The sequence below is a fragment of the Mirounga angustirostris genome, unplaced genomic scaffold (genome assembly GCF_029215605.1).
Source record: "Mirounga angustirostris isolate CCGP_5_RB_7025 unplaced genomic scaffold, mMirAng1.0.hap1 SCAF_5, whole genome shotgun sequence".
Taxonomy (NCBI): Eukaryota; Metazoa; Chordata; class Mammalia; order Carnivora; family Phocidae; genus Mirounga; species Mirounga angustirostris.
The window spans coordinates 62,415,877-62,435,024 of record NW_026991713.1 but is presented as its reverse complement, the minus strand read 5'-3'; the positions used below and the strand labels follow the sequence as shown (position 1 = coordinate 62,435,024).

Here is a 19,148-nt window from a genome sequence, read left to right as displayed (position 1 = left end):
GTTTTGTTTTTTTTTTTAATTTTTTTTTTTAAAGATTTTATTTATTTATTTGAGACAGAGAGAATGAGATAGAGCACGAGAGGGAGGAGGGTCAGAGGGAGAAGCAGACTCCCTGCCGAGCAGGGAGCCCGATGCGGGACTCGATCCCGGGACTCCAGGATCATGACCTGAGCCGAAGGCAGTCGCTTAACCGACTGAGCCACCCAGGCGCCCCCCAGATGTCCCAGTTTTGTGGTTCTTTAATGTCTCTTCCCATGAAGCAGAAGAATGTGTATAATTTTGGTCCCAAAATTAATAAACCAAGAACTAACTCGCAGTACAACTTTGCTCTCATAGAATCTATGGTAAATTTTTAAAAATGTTTAGTGCATGCTTGAAAAGAAAGTATATTCTGTGATTGTTGAATGCAGAGCTCTGTACATTAGGTCAAGTTGATTTTGTTATTTAAATCTTCTGTATCTTGGGACACCTGGGTGGCTCAGTTGGTTAAACGTCTGCCTTCAGCTCAGGTCATGATCCCAGGGTGCTGGGATCGAGTCCTGAATCGGGCTCCTTGCTCAGCCTGCTTCTCCTTCTACCTGCCACTCCCCCTGCTTGTGCTCGCTTGCTCTCTCTCTCCCCACCTCTCTCTGACAAATAAATAAATCTATCTTTAAAAAAAATCTTCTGTATCTTTATCATTTTTTGTCTGCTTGTTCTGTGGCTGAGAGAACTGTATTAATCTTCCAATATAATTGTGGGCTGATTTCTTCCAGTGGTCTTTCAATTTTTGCTGCGTGATTGAGTGTATGTTACAAGGCCATGTTATTATGTGACTGTAGGTTTTTAGGACCTTCAGGTTATGAGACTGATGCACTGCCTACTGCACTAAGAAGGCACTTGATTGTAGATTTTTAAATTACTGAATATTCCAGGAGAATTGTCCCTTTTATTTGTGTCTTTATTTCTAGAAATACTTTCTAAAGTATTAAGTCTAATATAATACTATTTGGCTTTAATTTGGTAGTATCTTAATGGCATCTTTTTTCCTGTGCTTTCACTTTCAAATTTTCTGTGTCCTTATATTTTAAATGTATCTCTTGTTAACAATCTATAGCTAGATTTTTTTTTAAATCTAGTCTCCTGGACTCCCCATTCCTCCCTACCCCCCAGTTATTAGATACTGTGAATTGTGCTTAATGAATGTTCTTATATATGTCTATGCTGCACGTAATTGTTTGGTCATAAGGTATGCAAATACTTAGTTATAGAAGATACTGCCAACAGTTTTACAATCTTGTGCCAGTTTTTAACACCATCAGAAGTGTATGAGAACTGGAGCGCGCCAGGGTGGGTCAGTTGGTTGTGTCCTACTCTTGATTTCAGCTCAGGTCATGATCTCAGGGTCGTGGAGTGGAGCCCCGCTTTGGGCTCTGTGCTCAGCAGGGAGTCTGCTTGAGGTTCTCTCTCCCTCTGTGCTTCCCCACCCCACCCCCAAATGTGCATGCTCTCTCTCTCAAATAAATAAATAGATCTTAAAAAAAAAGTGTATGAGAACTGTTGATCCACCTAAGTGCCCAAATTGGTATTTTGAGTTTCTTGTTTCTTTAAGTTATAACCATCTAGTGAATATGTAGCAGTATTTCATTGTGGTTTTGGTTTGGTTGGGTTTGGTGTTTTGTTTTTTTGAGATACAACAACATTATATTAGTTTCAGGTGTACAACATGATTCAGTATTTGTATACACTGCAAATGATCATCACAATAAGTCTTGTTAACATTCATCACTATAATAGTTACAATTTTTTTTCTTGTGAGGAGGATTTTTAAGATTTACTCTCAGCAACTTTCAAATATGCAATACAGTATTGTTTATTGTAGTCATTATGCTATACATTATATCCCCATGACTTATTTATTTTATAACTGGAAGTTTGTACCTTTTTTTTTTTTTTACACCACATTCACCATTTCACTTATTCCCACCCGCCAACTCTAGCAACAACCAGTCTCTTCTCTGTGTGAGTTTAGGTTTTTTGTTTGTTTTAGATTCCACATATAAGTGAGATCATAGGTTATTTGTCTTTCTCTGACTTAATTTCACTTGGCATAATGCTGTAAAGGTCCATCCATGTAGTCACAGATGACAAAATTGCCTTTTTTTTTTATGGCTGAAAAGTAATGCCATTGTAGCCTCCTAGATTTTTTTTTTTTTTTTTAAGATTTTATTTATTTATTTGAGACAGAGAGAATGAGATACAGAGAGCATGAGAGGGAGAAGGGTCAGAGGGAGAAGCAGACTCCCTGCCGAGCAGGGAGCCCGATGCGGGACTCGATCCCGGGACTCCAGGATCCTGACCTGAGCCGAAGGCAGTCGCTTAACCAACTGAGCCACCCAGGCGCCCTAGATTTTTTTTTTAAGATTTTATTTATTAATTAGAGAGATAGCGAGAGAGAGCATGAGTGGGTTGGGGGGAGAGGGAGAAGCAGGCTCCCCGCTGAGCAGGGAGCCCAACTCGGGGCTCAAGCCCAGATCTCTGGGATCATGACCTTAGCCAAAGGCAGACACTTAACTGACTGAGCCACCCAGGTACCCCTGTAGTCTCCTAGATTTTTAACAGAACTTTGATCCATGTACATTTAACATAATTACTGATACATATAAGTTTAGACCTACCACCTTTCTTTGTGCTTTTTGACCCACATGTTTCATGTTTTTCTTTCCCTTCTTGTCTTCTTTTGAATCATTTCTTCTCATTCTGTCTCATTACTTGTATCAGTTGGACTGCACATAGACTTGATTACCACTTTTTTAGTGATTATCTTAATTACAGCACATCTACTTAGTATAGTCTAAAGTTAATACTTGACTCTCAGATAATTCAGTAACCTTAGAACACTTATTTTCATTTATCCTCTTTCTAACTTACTACCATTGTTAGGACTTAATTTTATCTTTTTCTCTTTTAATCCCATAAAATATCATAATTATTTCATGCAGTCAAATTATTTGATTTTTTCCCCACATATTTATCACTATCTTTGCTCTTCATTCCTTCATACGTGTCTAAAATTTCATTTGAGATTACTTTTTTATAAAGATTTTATTTATTTATTTGACAGAGAGAGACACAGCGAGAGAGGGAACACAAGCAGGGGGAGTGGGAGAGGGAGAAGCAGGCTTCCCGTGGAGCGGGGAACCCGATGGGTGGCTCGATCCCAGGACTCTGGGATCATGACCTGAGCCGAAGGCAGAGGCTTAACGACTGAGCCACCCAGGCACCCCAATTACTTTTTTTTTTAAACCTAAATATATGCTTTATAAAAACTTTAGCACTATACATACTTGGGGCTGGATAGTTTTTAGTTGTGGGGGACTGTGCATTGTAAGATGGTTAGCATTCCTGACCTCTGTCTACTAGATGTCAGCAGCACCCCACATTTTGACAACCCCAAATGTCCCTGGGGGTGAAAATTATTCCTGATTGAAAACTACTGTTTTTAGGGTGCCTGGGTGGCTCAGTCGGTTAAGCATCTGCCTTCAGCTCAGGTCATGATCCCAGGGTCCTGGGATCGAGTCCTGCATCGGGCTCCCCACTCAGCGGGGAGTCTGCTTCTCCCTTTGCCTCTGCCTGCTGCTCTGCCTACTTGTGCTCCTCTCTCTGTCAAATAAATAAAATCTTTAAAAAAAAAAGAAAAACTGCTTTAGAATTTCATTTGATGTAAGTCAGCAGATGGTGGTGACTTAAAAATACCTATCTCATAATTTTTGAAAGGGGTTTTCACTGGGCATAGAATTCTACCTTTTTTTTTTTTTTCACATTTAAAGTAACTTTGTGCTGGCTTCTGTCTTTCGCTGTTGCCCTTGAGAAGTCAGGGGACTACTGCTGTTTTAAATATAATTGGTCTTTTTTTTTCCTTTGGTGGCTTTTATAAAGTCTTTATCTTTGGGTGTTCTGCAGCTCTGTTATGTTGTGTTTATGTCTAGAGTTCTTTTTATTTATTCCACATGGGAGTTACTAAGCTTCTTGTATCTGTGGATTGGTGTCTATCATGAGTTATAGAACATTTTCAGCCAGTATCTCTTCACATTTTGCCTTTAAACAGCTCTCTTTGTCCTTCTTACTCTATCCTTCATGTCTCTTAACGTTTTGTGTGTTTTGCATCTGTCTCTGTGTTGCAGTTCATATAATTTCTTTCCTGTCATCCAGTGCACGGATTCTCCTTCTAGCTCTGTCTAATGTGCTATATCTGGTTCATTTTCCAGTCTACTGTAGTTTTGTCTTTACTGAAGATATTTTCAAGCTTATCTTGAAACATAATCTGCTTCTTTAAACATAGTAAGCATAATTGTTTTATAATATGTGTCTGATTCTGCTGTCTCTTGTTTTTGCTTCTTGCTCATGGTACTTTGTGTGATTGGTTATTTTTTATTCTTTGCTGTTGATCTTAAAAAATTGTTTGTGGGAATTCTCTGTGGCCAAGGATGAGAGTGCCTTTCTCCAGAAAGAATTTAGTTACCAGCTGTCTGGGGAACCATTTTCAGGGTTTGAAGCTTTAGCCCTTCCTTCCCCATATCCATGCAACTTTCTTTCTGTTACCTTACTCTGAGGGCAGTGAGGTCCTTGGAAGTCCCAGCTTTATGGGGGGTGGGGTGTCCTGTCTTTAGGAAAAAAAAAAAAAACAAAACCCTGGCCTTTCATGTCCCCTCTCCTTTGAGAGCAGTTCAAATCTACCTTGATAAGCAATTCTGTTTACTATTTGTTCTTGCCCTAGCTCAGATTTTGCCCTGGTGATTTAGAATTTAGAGTCTTCAGAATATAAGTGAAGCAGAGGACAGAGAAGTGTCAAGAAATTTTACCCTGTCTGCAAGCTAATAAGGTAGAGTGCCTCAGTTTCATGGATGTTGGCAGAAGACATGAGAATCCTGGTTCAGAGAAAAGGGGCTTTATAACTCGTGGTATAGCAAATGGCATGAATTTCATGTTTGCTCGTCTCCCTTGCCCTCCAAATTGCAGAGTACTGTAGAGTTTGTATCATTGCTGAGGGGGACTCCAAACTTAAGAAAACCCCAGACTTTTATTTATTTATTTATTTATTTATTAAAGATTTTATTTATTTATTTGAGAGAGAGAATGAGAGAGAGCATGAGAGGGAAGAGGGTCAGAGGGAGAAGCAGACCCCCCCGCTGAGCAGGGACCCCGATGCGGGACTCGATCCCGGGACTCCGGGATCATGACCTGAGCCGAAGGCAGTGGCTTAACCAACTGAGCCACCCAGGTGCCCCGAAAACCCCAGACTTTTAAAGAAAGCTGCTAGCACGCCTGTCCAAACTTTGCCCTGGAGGAGACATTACCTTTTTTACTCTGGACAGCAAACAAATCTGCCCTTTGTCCTGAAGGAAAATATGTACTTGTCTTCCAAAGCTATTCACCATACAAACATCCTTGAAAAGATAGTCCAGAACAAAAGTCGCCTCTGCTCAGAAGACATGTAGAAATACAAGAGACCCATAGAGAATTGGCTTTCAACCAGAAGGATATAAGAATATATCCTTTTTGTCCTGCCTTCTTGTTTCTATCTTCCCAGCACTTTTTTTCTAGATGACAGAAAACTGGATGATTTTATTCTTCTACTTTTGTCACGCATATCTCCTCTCTTTCCACACATACCCCCATCTACTCTCTTACACTTTTTGGGTGTGTGTGTGTGTGTGTGTGTGCAAATAAATGCCATATGTTGAGGCATATGTGTACCGAAACAGTGTATTTTAAACTATTTCATTGGTTTCTTTGTGATTGACTTTGAAGGCAGGAACTATCTGTCGGTGGTCTTCTTTATTTTGAAGGTGTAGCACAGCACCTGGCACAGAGGTGACACTCACTGGGTCTTGTTATCTGTGTTCTGTTTTTTTAAGATTTTATTTATTTATTTGACAGAGACACAGTGAGAGAGGGAACACAAGCAGGGAGAGTGGGAGAGGGAGAAGCAGTTCCCACTGAGCAGAGAGCCCGATGCGGGACTCAATCCCAGGACCCTGGGATCATGACCTGAGCCGAAGGCAGACGCTTAACGACCGAGCCACCCAGGCACCCCTTGTTATTTGTTTAATCCAAAACTCTTAGTCCTAATATTCAAAATACAGTGTTGCCTAGGTTTGCTTATCTAACCATCCCCACCCCCATTCCAATTCTCTAGTGCAGTGTTTCTCAAAACACAGTATACATTCCACCATTGGTGGTACTCCAGATCTCTTTAAATGGTGCATGGATGAACATCTTTATTTTATTTTATTTATTTATTTTTTTAAGATTTTATTTATTTATTTGAGACAGAGAGAATGAGAGAGAGCACATGAAAGGGGGGAGGGTCAGAGGGAGAAGCAGACTCCCTGCCGAGCAGGGAGCCCGATGCGGGACTCAATCCCGGGACTCCAGGATCATGACCTGAGCCGAAGGCAGTCGCTTAACCAACTGAGCCACCCAGGCGCCCTGAACATCTTTATTTTAATGTGTTGAATTCAAAGATACCAGATCGCTTATTTGAAAGTTAGGGCATTGGTTGGGACAGGATGGATTGTCAACAATGAAAATGGCCCTACTAAAACTTAGGGCAGAAGACATTTCTCCGTGGCCATGTTGACATGAGAAAGATGGGAAAGTTGGCACATTTCTTGTACCCTATCCTTTATATTGCTTGGTTGGAAATAAAAATATTAGTCAAATGCCCTGAAGTGAGGAAGTGTAGAATTCAAGTCCGAAAAGTCAAAGATACAGCCAGAAGAAAGTATAGTAATAACTTCACTAAGTTGTAATGTCCAAAATCAGAAAATATTTAATTAATTCACAGAACTTGAGTTGGTTAGCATCGAATATGCCAGTGGGCTTAAGACTGTAGCTTGAGGGCGCCTGGGTGGCTCAGTTGGTTAAGCGACTGCCTTTGGCTCAGGTCATGATCCTGGAGTCCCTGGATCGAGTCCCACATCGGGCTCCCTGCTCGGCAGGGAGTGTGCTTCTCCCTCTGACCCTCCCCCCTCTCATGTGCTCTCTCTCATTCTCTCTCTCTCAAATAAATAAATAAAACCTTAAAAAAAAATCATTTTAAAAAAATAAAAAAGACTGTAGCTTGAGAATACAGTGTGGAGCAAAAAAGAGGCAAGTTCCTTTTCTTCATAGCACTTGCTGTCTATTGGAAGAGACAACACACGGACCAAATATTCACCCAGATGTAGAAGTGTAACCCTGAGAAGTACAAAGGATCATACATAGGATAGATGAGAGCCTATATAATAGTGATTTGAGCTTGTGGGGAATAGGACAGCTTCTAAGGAAATGATGCTTGATTTGAGATCTGAAAGAGGAATAGGTGTTAACTTCGCAGGAAGGAAGGAAACACCTTTCTAGGCATGTCGGGGGAATATCTTATGCCAGGGCCTTGGGAGGGAGCAGTAGAAGTAAAAGGAATGAACTGTCAGGCTCCACTGTGGGCAGAACTAGAAGAACATCGTTTAAGAGAAGTAGAAGTAGGAAGGAGCCAGTCTTTGCTGGGCTTTGTAGGTAGACCATGGTAAGGAGTTTTTTAGTAGGCGTTTTAAAATTACTATGTTTGGTTTTTAAATTAAAAATACAATATTTAACAATAACATTGTTTTCATTATATTTACCATATAGTTATGGCAACTGGTACTTGTTTTTACTTAGAGTGAAAAAAGTTTTGGGGATGCCTGGGTGGCTCAGTTGGTTAAGTGTCTGCCTTCAGCTCAGGTCATGATCCCAGAGTCCTGGGATTGAGCCTCACATAGGGCTCCCTGCTCAGCGGGGAGCCTGCTTCTTCCCAGCCTGCCTCTCCCCCTGCTTGTACTCTCACGCTCTCTCTCTCTGGCAAATAAATAAAATCTTTTTTTTTTTTTTAAGATTTATTTACTTGAGAGAGCGAGAATGAGAGAGAGTACATGAGAGGGGGGAGGGTCAGAGGGAGAAGCAGGCTCCTCGCTGAGCAGGGAGCCCGATGCGGGACTCGATCCCAGGACTCCAGGATCATGACCTGAGCCGAAGGCAGTCGCTTAACCAACTGAGCCACCCAGGCGCCCCATAAATAAAATCTTTTAAAAAAATTTTTCTATTGGGGCGCCTGGGTGGCTCAGATGGTTGAGCGTCTGCCTTCGGCTCAGGTCATGATCCCAGGGTCCTGGGATCGAGTCCCACATCGGGCTCCCTGCTCGGCGGGGGGCCTGCTTCTCCTTCTGCCTCTCTCTCTCTGTCTCTCATGAATAAATAAATAAAATCTTTAAAAAAAAAATGTTCTATTGAAGTGCATTTGAGTTTACAAAGGTGATACTTTAAAGAAAATTAATAATAGATAATTGTACAGGAGATACAGGGATTTGGCATTCTCCAGAAAGCATGCAGTTGAGTGTGAATTCTTTATCCAGTCAGTTCTGTTTACCATGTGTAAATCCTAACTGTCCAAGGATCATTTGAATCCTGTAAGACTTAGGAAGAGTGACATTTTGGAGCAAGTACAGCATACGCCTAACTAGAGAAAAAAATTTAAAGCCACAAAATTATGGTGAAATTATCTTTAAATAACAAACTAAAAGATGTAAATATCTGGTTCATTTTATTTTTCATTTGTATTTTGAATTAATGGCTCTAGTCCATTAAGAACTGAGCAGATACCCTGGACTTAAGGGTTTGCCACCATTGATACTGTAGTAATTAACAAATCATTATTTCAAATGTCAAAACAGTCTGTGCCATCTTTTTCTTTGAAATGAAAAAGCAAAACAAATATACTTGATATGTTGGAAGCAAACTGAGAACATACAGAGTGAGAGATTGTAAAACTCTTTGCTTGGTACCAGGAGGGATAGGGTGTCTTGGAAGAGAGCACTGGGCTCTAGAGCCAGACAGGATCAACCTGCTGTGGTCACTATTGTGCTGGGTACTTTTCAAAAAACTTATTGTGGAAAATTTCAAATGTATTCAAAGTAAGAGATTTTTAGGTTAAACCATCATGGCTCCTGTCACCCAGTTGCAGTGATTACTAACTCAGGACTTACTGTCCTCTCCTTCCCTGTCCCATAACCAACTGGATTATATTGAGCAAATCCTAAATATCATCATTTCAGCCTTCAGTATTTCAATACATATCTAAATTATGAGGACTTCTTGGGGCACCTGGGTGGCTCAGTTGGTTAAGCGACTGCCTTCGGCTCAGGTCATGATCCTGGAGTCCCGGGATCGAGTCCCACATCGGGCTCCCTGCTCAGCAGGGAGCTTGCTTCTGCCTCTGACCCTCCCCCCTCTCATGTGCTCTCTCTCTCTCATTCTCTCTGTCTCAAATAAATAAATTAAAAAAATCTTTAAAAAAAAAATAAATAAAATAAATTATGAGGACTTCTTTAAAGAACAAAACCACAGGGCCCCTGGGTGGCGCATTCAGTTAAGCTTCCGACTCTTGGTTTCAGCTCAGGTCACGATCTTAGAGTTGTGAGACCGAGCCCTACACATCAGGCTCCACGCTCAGCGAGGAGTCTGCTAAAGTTTCTCTCTCCCTCTGCCCCTCCCTGTGTGCACATGCGCTCTCTCTCTCAAATAAATAAATGAATCTTTAAAAAATAAAGAACAAAACCACAGTGCTATTATCACACCTATAAGAATTATTCCTTAACATCACCAAATATCCACTCGGTGTTTAAAATTTTCCTGTTATTTATTCCCTGATTGTTATTTATTGTGTGTGCACACACATAGTTAAAAAATTTTTAAATTGAAGTATAATTAACATACAATATTATCTTAGTTTCAGATGTGCAACATATTCAGTAGTTTTGTACATTACTAAATGCTTATCATGGTAAGTGTAGTCATCTGTCATCAAACAATGTTATTACAGTATTAATGACTATATTACCTATGAGGCACTTAACATCTCCATGACTTATTTAAGAGTCTCTCTGTTTTGTTACTGTCTTTCTGTTTGACTTACTACATTTAGCATAATACTCTCTAGGTCCATACATATTGTCACAAATGGCAAGATCTCATTCCTTTTTATGGCTGAATAATATTCCATTGTGCATATATACCACATCTTCTCTTTCCATTCATCTGTCTGTGGACACTTGGGATGCTTCCATACCTTCGCTATTGTAAATAATGCTGCAATAAACATAGAGCTGCATATATCTTTTTGAATTAATGTCTTTGTTTTCTTTGGGTAAATACCCAGTAGTGGAATTACTGGATCACACAATATTTCTACTTTTTAATTTTTTGAGGAACTTCCATACTGTTTTCCACAGTAGCTATACCAGTTTACATTCCCATCAGCAGTGCATGAGGGTTCATTTTTCTTCGTATCCTCACCAATGTTATTTCTTGTCTTTTTGATTCTAGCCACCTGACAAGTGTAAAATGGTATCTCATTGTGGTTTTGATTTGCATTTCTCTGATTATTAGTGATTTTGAGCATCTTTTTTTTTTTTTAAAGATTTTATTTATTTATTTGACAGAGAGAGAGATAGCGAGAGAGGGAACACAAGCAGGGGGAGTGGGAGAGGGAGAAGCAGGCCTCCCGCGGAGCAGGGAGCCCGATGTGGGACTCGATCCCAGGACCCTGGGATCATGACCTGAGCTGAAGGCAGACGCTTAACGACTGAGCCACCCAGGCGCCCAGATTTTGAGCATCTTTTAATGTGTGTGTTGGCCACATGTATGTCTTTGGAAAAATGCTTATTCAGGTCCTCTGCTTATTTTTTTGCTTGGATTATTTGTGGTTTTGAGTTGTATAAGTTCTTTATAGATTTTGGATATTAACCCTTATCAAATATGTATTTGCAAATATCATCTCCCATTCAGTGGGTTGCCTTTTTGTTTTCTTGATGATTTCCTTTGCTGTGCAAATGCTTTTTATTTTTGTGTGGTCACAATAGTTTATTTTTGCTTTTGTTTCCCTTGCCTGAGGACACATATCTAGAAGAATGTTGCTAAGGCAGATGTCAAGAAAATTATTACCTAGGTTTTCTTTTAGGAGTTTTATGACTTCAGGTCTCAAATTGAGGTATTTATTGTGAGTTATTTTTATGTATAGTGTAAGAAAGCAGTCCAGTTTCACTTTTTTTTTTTTTTTTTTTTTTGGCATGTAGCTGTCCTGTTTTCTCAGCACTATTTGTTGAAGAAACTGTCTTTTCTCCATTGTATATTCTTTCTTTGTAGTAGGTTAATTAGCCATGTAAGCATGGGTTTATTTCTGGGCTGTTCTGTTGTATTCATCTATGTGTCTGTTTTTGTGCCAGTACCATACTGTTTTGAATACTACAGCTTTGTAGTATATTTTGAAATCTGGGATAACTTCAACTTTGTTATTCTTTCTCAAGATCAATTTGGATGTTTGGGGTCTCATGTGGTTCCATACAAATTTTAGGATTATTTATTCTAGTTCTGTAGTAAATGCTGTTGGTATTTTGATAGAGATTGCATTGAATCTGTAGATTACTTCAGGTAGTATGAAAATGTTAACTATATTGATTCTTTCAATCCATAAACATGGCATATTTTTCCATTTGTTTGTGTCATTTCAGTTTCTTTCATCAGTGTTTTATAGTTTTCAGAGTACAGGTCTTTCACCTTAAGCTTATTCCTAGGTTTTTTTGTTTTTTGTTTTTTGTTTAAATGGTGGTTGCCAAGGGCTTACCAAAGGGCCAGAGGGAGGAGGATAGGAAGTTATTGTTTAATGGGTACAGAGTTGTTTTTTAGGGGGGGAAATTTTTTTAAGTAATCTCCACAACCCCAAGATCAAGAGTTGCATGCTCTGCCAACATGTGCCCCAGTATTTTATTATTGATGCAGTTGTAAATGGGATTGTTTTCTCCTCTTTCTGCTACTTCATCATTAGTGTATAGCAATGCAACAGATTTCTGTATATTAATTTATATCCTACAGCTTTACTGAATTTATCAGTTCTGATAGTTTTTTGGTGGAGTCTTTAGCCAAATATGGTATCATGTCATCTGCAAATAGTGCCATTTTTACTTCTGTCTTACCAGTTTGGATGCCTTTTATTTCTTTTTCTTGTCTGATTACTGTGGCTAGGACTTCCAGTACTATATTGAATAAAAGTAGCAAGAGTGGACATCTTTGTCTTGTTCCCAGAGAAAAAGCTCAGTTTTTCAGTATTGAGTATGATGTTAGCTGTAGGTTTTTCCTATGTGGCCTTTATCATATTGAGGTATGTTCCCTCTAAATCCCCTTTGTTGAGAGTTTTTAGCATGAATAGATACTGTATTTTGTCAAATACACTGGCATCCGCTGAGATGATAATATGGTTTTTATCCTTTCTCTTGTTAATGTGATGTATCATGCTGATTGATTTACAGATATTGAACACCCTTGCATCCCTGGAATAAATCCTACTTGATTGTGGTAGATGATTCTTTTTAATGTATTGTTGAATTCAGTTTGCTCATATTTTGTTGAGGATTTTTGCATCTTTGTTCATCAGAGATACTGGCCTGTAGTTGTCATTTTTTGTAGTGCCTATCTGGTTTGGTATCAGGGTAATGCTGGCCTCATAGTGAATTGGAAGCTTTTCTTCCTCTCTTATTTTTTTGGAATAGTTTGAGAAGAATAGGTGTTAACTCTTCTTTTATATATATATATATATACATATATATATATATATATTTTTTTTTTTTAATTTGACAGAGGGAGAGAGCACAAGCAGGGGGAGCAGCAGGCAAGGGAGAAGCAGGCTTCCTGCTGAGCAGGGAGCCCGATGCGGGGCTCGATCCCAGGACCCTGGGATCATGACCTGAGCCGAAGGCAGACACTTAACCAGCTGAGCCACCCAGGCACCTGTTAACTCTTCTTTAAGTGTTTGGTAGAATTGACCTGTGAAGCCAGTGGTCCTTGAATTTTGTTTGTTGGGAGTTTATTACTGACTGCATATCATTAGTAGTAATCCGTCTGTTCAGATTTACTATTTATTCCTGATTATTTTGGAAGATTATGTTTCTAGGAATTTATCTGCTTTCTGGGTTGTCTGATTTGTTGGCATATATATTTTCATAATATTCTCTTATTATCCTTTTTTTTTTTTTTTTAAGATTTTATTTTTTGACAGCGAGAGAGGGAACACAAGCAGGGGGGAGTGGGAGAGGGAGAAGCAGGCTTCCCGCAGAGCAGGGAGCCCGATGTGGGGCTCGATCCCAGGACCCTGAGATCATGACCTGAGCTGAAGGCAGACACTCAACGACTGAGCCACCCTGGCCCCCTTCTTATAATCCTTTGTATTTCTGTGGTGTCGATTATTTCTCTTCCTTCATTTCTGATTTTGAGTCCTGTCTCTTTTTTGTCGTGATGAGTCCGGCTAAAGGTTTATCAATTTTGTTTTATCTTTTCAAAGAATCAGTTCCTGGTTTCATTGATCATTTCTGTTTGTTTTATTTCAAGTCTCTATTTCATTTATTTCTGATCTAATCTTTATTACCTCCTTCTAGCTTTGGGCTCTGTTCTTTTTCTAGCTTTCACGTGTTAAAGGTTAGGTTGTTGAGTTTTTTGTTTTTTCAGATAAGCCTGTTTTGTTATGAATGTCTCAGAATTGTTTTTGCTGCATCCCTGAGAATTTGGACTGTTGTGTTTTCATTTTCATTTATCTCCACGCATTTTTTTTTTTTATTTCTTGGTTGAGCCATGGATTGTTTAGTAGCATGCTGTTTAGCCTCCATGTACTTTGTGTTTTAGACTTTTTTTTTTTGTAATTGATTTCTAGTTTGATACAGTTGTGTTTGTAAAGATGCTTATTATGTCTTCCTGAATTTATTGAGACTTTTTTTTTTTTTTTGGCCTAAAATGTGATCTGTCCTGGAGAATGTTCCATGTGCACTGAAAAGAACATGTATTCTGCTGTTTTTGGTTGGAACGTTCTGTATATATCTGTTAGGTCCACCTCATCGAATGTGTCATTCAAAGCCAGTTTCCTTGTTGATTTTCTGCTTAGGTGATCTATCCATTGATGTAAGTGGGGTGTTAAAGTCCTCTACTATTATTTTATTACTGTCAATTTCTCTCTTTATGTATTTGGTGCTTTTGATCTTTACAATTGTTATATCCTCTTGTTGTATTGTTCCCTTTATCATTATGTAGTGCCCTTCTTTGTCTCTTGCTACAGTCTTTGTTTTAAAGTCTATTTTGCCTAATATAAGTGTTGTTACCCTGGCTTTTTGTTTGTTTTCCCCCTTCCGTTTGCATGGTGTGTTTTTCCAGCCCTTCACTTTCAGTCTGCACATCTCATTTCAGTCTGAAATGAGTCTCTTGTAGGCACCATATAGGTGGGTCTTTTTTTTTTTTTTAAGATTTTATTTATTTATTTGACAGAGAGACACAGCAAGAGAGGAGACACAAGTAGGGGGAGTGGGAGAGGCAGAAGCAGGCTCCCCGCTGAGCAAGGAGCCCGATGTGGGGCACGATCCCAGGACCCTGGGATCATGACCCGAGCTGGAGGCAGACACCTAACGACTGAGCCACCAAGGCTTGCCCCCACCCCCCTTTTTAATCCATTCAGTCATCCTGTCTTTTGATTGGAGCATTAAGTCCATTTACATTTAAAGTAATTGTTGATAGGTATGTATTTATTGCCATTTGCTATTTATTTTCCAGTTTTTTTTTTTTTTAAGATTTTATTTATTTATTTGAGAGAGAGAGAGCATGAGAGGGGGGAGGTCAGAGGGAGAAGCAGACTCCCTGCTGAGCAGGGAGCCCGATGTGGGACTCGATTCTGGGACCCCAGGATCATGACCTGAGCTGAAGGCAGTCGCTCAACCAACTGAGCTACCCAGGCGCCCTGTTTTCTGATTGTTTTTGTAGTCCTTCTCTGTTACTTTCTTCTTCTTGCTCTCTTCCCTTGTGGTTAGATGGCTTTCTTTAGTGTTAGGCTGGAATTCTTTTCTCTCTATTTTGATGAACTAAAATCCAGTGAGTATCTTTATGATCATTACTTTAAATTCCTTATCAGGCATATTGTTTATCTCTGTTTCTTTTAACTCTTTTGCTGTGATCTTCACCTGTTCTTTCATTTGGGATATATTCCTCTGTCTCCTCATTTTATCTAACTCTCAATGTTTGTTCGTTTGTATTAGAGAGGTCTGTTCTGTCTCCTGGTCTTAAAAGTAGTGGCCTTGTGTAGAAGAGGTCCTGTGATGCCCTGTAGTGTAATGCTCCCTTATCACCAGAACCAGGTGCTCCGAGGGTGTCTCCTATGTGTGTGGGCTTTATGCACCCAACTGTTGTGGCTGAGGCCCATTTGCCTTCAACCCAGTTGACTGCGGTAACCCACTTTTCCTGCTGTGGGTTCACTGGACAGAGTTTGGTCCCTTCATTGTTGAGGGGTCTGTCTGAGGCCTCTGCAGATAGGCAGGGTCAGTAGTCTTGCTAGCTGTCTACACTTAGTCTCTCTGCCCCAGCTGCAGGCCCACCAAAGGCTTTCTTTGTGCTGGACCACCTGAGAGGTTTTGGTTGGTAGGTGGGTCAGATGTCTGCAATTTTTCTGTCTGTCACAGTTGTGGACACACTGATGGGCAGGATTTTTCTCCCTGCATGGCCACCTAAAGGCTTGCTGCTGGAAGTGTGCACGCTGGTGTGTGCGGTTATCTGCCCCCTCCCCAGAGGAGGAGTCACTTTGGAGTAGCTTCGGTCTCTGCTGGGGCTGCTTGCAAGGTGTGGTGGGGCATGAGCTGCCTTAGAGGGGTGTCTTCTGAGGTATGCAGATGGATAGGGCGTGTGTGCTGGAAAAACACAGGGGTGTGGCACATGGCGCTAATAATAAGGTTAGCACTGGCTCCTGCAAGTGTCAGCTCTGTAGGCTGGCGAAGAGGAAGAGAAGTGGCACCTGCCATCACTTTTGTTCTTGGAGAAGTCTCTCAAAGATCCCTGCCCCTTTAGTAAATAAACTTCCCTCCTTCTCATATACCCCAGGCACTTTTCAAACTACTGCTTCTGTGCTGTGTCTCAGGCAGGCTTACTTATGCTGATTATTTAATGATGGGGACCCCATTTCCCACCTCCCATCTCCCTCCAGCTCTCCCAGAGTTAAGCCCAGCTTCTTTTTTTTTTTTTTTTTTAAGATTTTATTTATTTATTTGAGGGAGAGAATGAGATAGAGCATGAGAGGGGGGAGGGTCAGAGGGAGAAGCAGACTCCCTGCTGAGCAGGGAGCCCGATGTGGGACTCGATCCTGGGACTCCAGGATCATGACCTGAGCCGAAGGCAGTGGCTTAACCAACTGAGCCACCCAGGCGCCCAAGCCCAGATTCTAAAGTACCCTAAACCCCACCAATTTTTAAAGCTCACAAAGTTAAGCCCCACTGGTTTTCAAAGCCAGATGTGGAGACTTGTCTTCCCAGTGTGGGTCCCCAGTGCATGGGATGTCTGGTGTGGGGTATGATCCTCTTGCTTCTCTCTGCTTGTGGTGTCTCTCCTGTTTGTGGTTAGTCTCCCCAGAGGTGTTGGTTTTCAACCACCTCTCTGCTGCTCCTACCCTTTTCAAGGTGGCCTCCTCTCTGTGAAGGTCTGTTCTGCCAGTCTTGAGGTCATGTTCAGAGTTAGTTGCACAGATGAGCTCAGGATCCTTCTACTCTCCCGTCTTCCTCACAGTGCACACATACATTTTTCAACAGTTTGTTGAGCCAGGATCCAAGTAAGAGACATATATGTAGGCTCTTTCTCTTCACCTTTCCCCCCACCCTTTGTTTTTACCTTATTACTTGTTTAATCTTCACTGTAACTGTGAAAAAGATAGTATTCGTTCTGTTTACAAAGGAGGAAACTGAGGTCCTGAGAGGTTAAGGAATTTGCTTAGCATCACAGAGTTAGTGAGTGCCTTTAGATGAAAATCAGCCCAAGCTTATCTGTCTCCAAAGCCTGTATGCCTTTCTGGAGTTAAAAGACTGAATTTGGGTGCCTAGGTGGCTCATGTTAAGTGTCCCAACTCTTGGTTTCAGCTCAGGTCACGATCTCAGGGTATGAGAACAAGCCCTGTGTTGGGCTCTCTGCTGGGCGTGGAACCTACTTAAGATTCTCTCTCTCCCTCTGCCTTTCCCCCCTCTCTCTCCCTCTTAAAAAGAAAAAAAGACTTTGGATTCAAACTCTGGCAAAACAGAGGCTTTTTTCCCATGACATTCTACTAGCTGTCTGACCTCCCTCACCCAAGTGTTCACAGTCCAAGGATCCCTGAATTAGGTAGCTAAGGAGAGTACTAATTTTTGTCTTGTTGCTTATATAAGAGGAATTTCGGGTTCATCTACCCCAGGGAGAGGAAATCAGGGGGTGTTCGTCCAACAGCTCCCAGTTTAACGAGAGCAGCTCCAGATCTATCTGCTTCTCCTAATATCTCTCCTAAGATAAGTTCTGAGGTTGCAGTCATAGTGTACTAGTAAGTTCTACAGCTCTTAAGATCTGGAACTGCACTGTCCATTGTGGTAGCCACTAGCCACGAGGGATATTTCCATTTTAATTTAAATTATTTAAAATTAAGTAAAATTGAAAATCAGTCCCTCAGTCACACTAGCCACATTTCAGATGCTTAGTATTCACATGTGGCTAGTGACAACCATATTGGATTGTGCAGATACAGAACACTTCCACCATTGCAGAACGTGGTTAGTACTGAAACGTAATGTGTGGAGGTAGTCAGCTGTGTTTCAACCTCATGTTAAAATTGGAGGACCGGCTTCTTTTACTCCTTTCAGAGTGATCTCAGGATTTAAATTACAAACTTTGAGAGTGGGGGTGGGAAAATACCAGGCTTTGGGACCCTGAATAATAAGCATTTTGTGAGGTTAGAACAGTGAAAATAAGGGAAAGGGATTACTAAATAGCTAAAACAAAATCTGGTGCCTTTTTTCCACCTGCCAGACCCACAGTGTGCACAAAATCGCAAGGATTGCCAGAAACCCTGGATGAATGATTGCTTTTATTTGTAGAAATGTAAATTAATCCCGCCACAAGCTCTCCATATTAGTTGAGTGATTGGCTTCAGTTGGGGTCTAAAAGGTAAGGGGGCATTCATTTGTTTTTTTCTGAGTGTAATGGTGACTCTAGAGCTGGACTCTAGATTTGTGAATTCTATTTTAACTCTTTAATTTTTGTATCCCCTTATTGGGGTGCTGTCAAAGAGAAAGAGAGCCAGACATATGTTAAAGGTAGCAAGTCAAATTTCATTCAGACTAATGAATGCAGTGGGGAAGAGAGACTGTAGCACAAATTGAGTTCAAAGCTACTGAAACAAAAGGTGAGAACCTTTTTAAATGCTGGGATGTGCTAAAGGAAAAGTACTGAAGATGTTAGGTTGGGAGGTTGGTCAATGTGATTGGGCCATCTGTGTTTGCTAATTGATGTTTATCAAAGTTAGACTTCTGCTGTCCCACAGAGACTGGGAGACAAGGGCCCTATTCTTCCTGATGATTACATTTCAAAGGGATGCCTCCCAGGTTCTTGAGAAAAGACCTTTCTGGGTTGTAGAAGATTTATTATCTCAAAGATCAGAGAAGGGACTTATAACTGCAAGTTTTCTAAAGTAAGTGCTCTAAGCAAAGTGAGATCAGGGACCTGTAGTCAGGTTTTAGCTGGAACAAACAGTAAATTTTTGGGCAGCTTTGAGCCTCTTCAGGCAGGCATTTTCAGGGGGCTAGGGTCATCCTAGGGACATGGCCTTAAGCTGATAAAAGCTGTACTAGAATTTGGTTATGTCTCTTAGTGTGTGATGGGTGATGGAGTTGTTTGTCCTGAGAGTTTGCAGTTCTCAGCACCTGGGTAACATTTTATATACAAAATTTCATGACCTGGACATTCTGGGGGATGATGAGGCTGGAATTTAATCCCATCTTGGGAAGAGGAAAAGAACCTTCAATGAAGGGAATAATAAGGCATTGTTTGGGGGGCTTTATGCAAACAAAGAAAGAAGGGGAACTGTCAGGAAGTTGACTTACAGGACCTGAGGAAGCAGCCCTGGATTTTATTTTGTTATTTAACGCCAAAATGAATGGTATGAACCAGTGTAATCCACAGGAAGGTGAGAGATCACTGATAAATGTTAACATACAAAAAAGCTTCTTGGAAGAGGTAGAACTTGAGCTGAGCCTTGAAGAATGATGGGTGGGCTTTTCCTGGTT

At 40.7% G+C, this 19,148-nt stretch overlaps 1 protein-coding gene across 9 annotated transcripts in view; it reads left to right on the top strand.

Moving 5' to 3' along the window:
* ATF1 (activating transcription factor 1) overlaps positions 1–19,148 on the top strand; it is an 85,973-nt gene that overhangs the window by 31,656 nt on the left and 35,169 nt on the right. The window contains exon 2 of one of the 9 annotated variants that reach the window (XM_045873449.3): positions 17,893–18,030. The exons of the other annotated variants lie outside the window; for them this stretch is intronic. The gene's annotated coding sequence lies outside the window, so the exon portion shown is untranslated. The remainder of the gene's footprint in view (positions 1–17,892; positions 18,031–19,148) is intronic. 9 annotated transcript variants of the gene reach the window in all.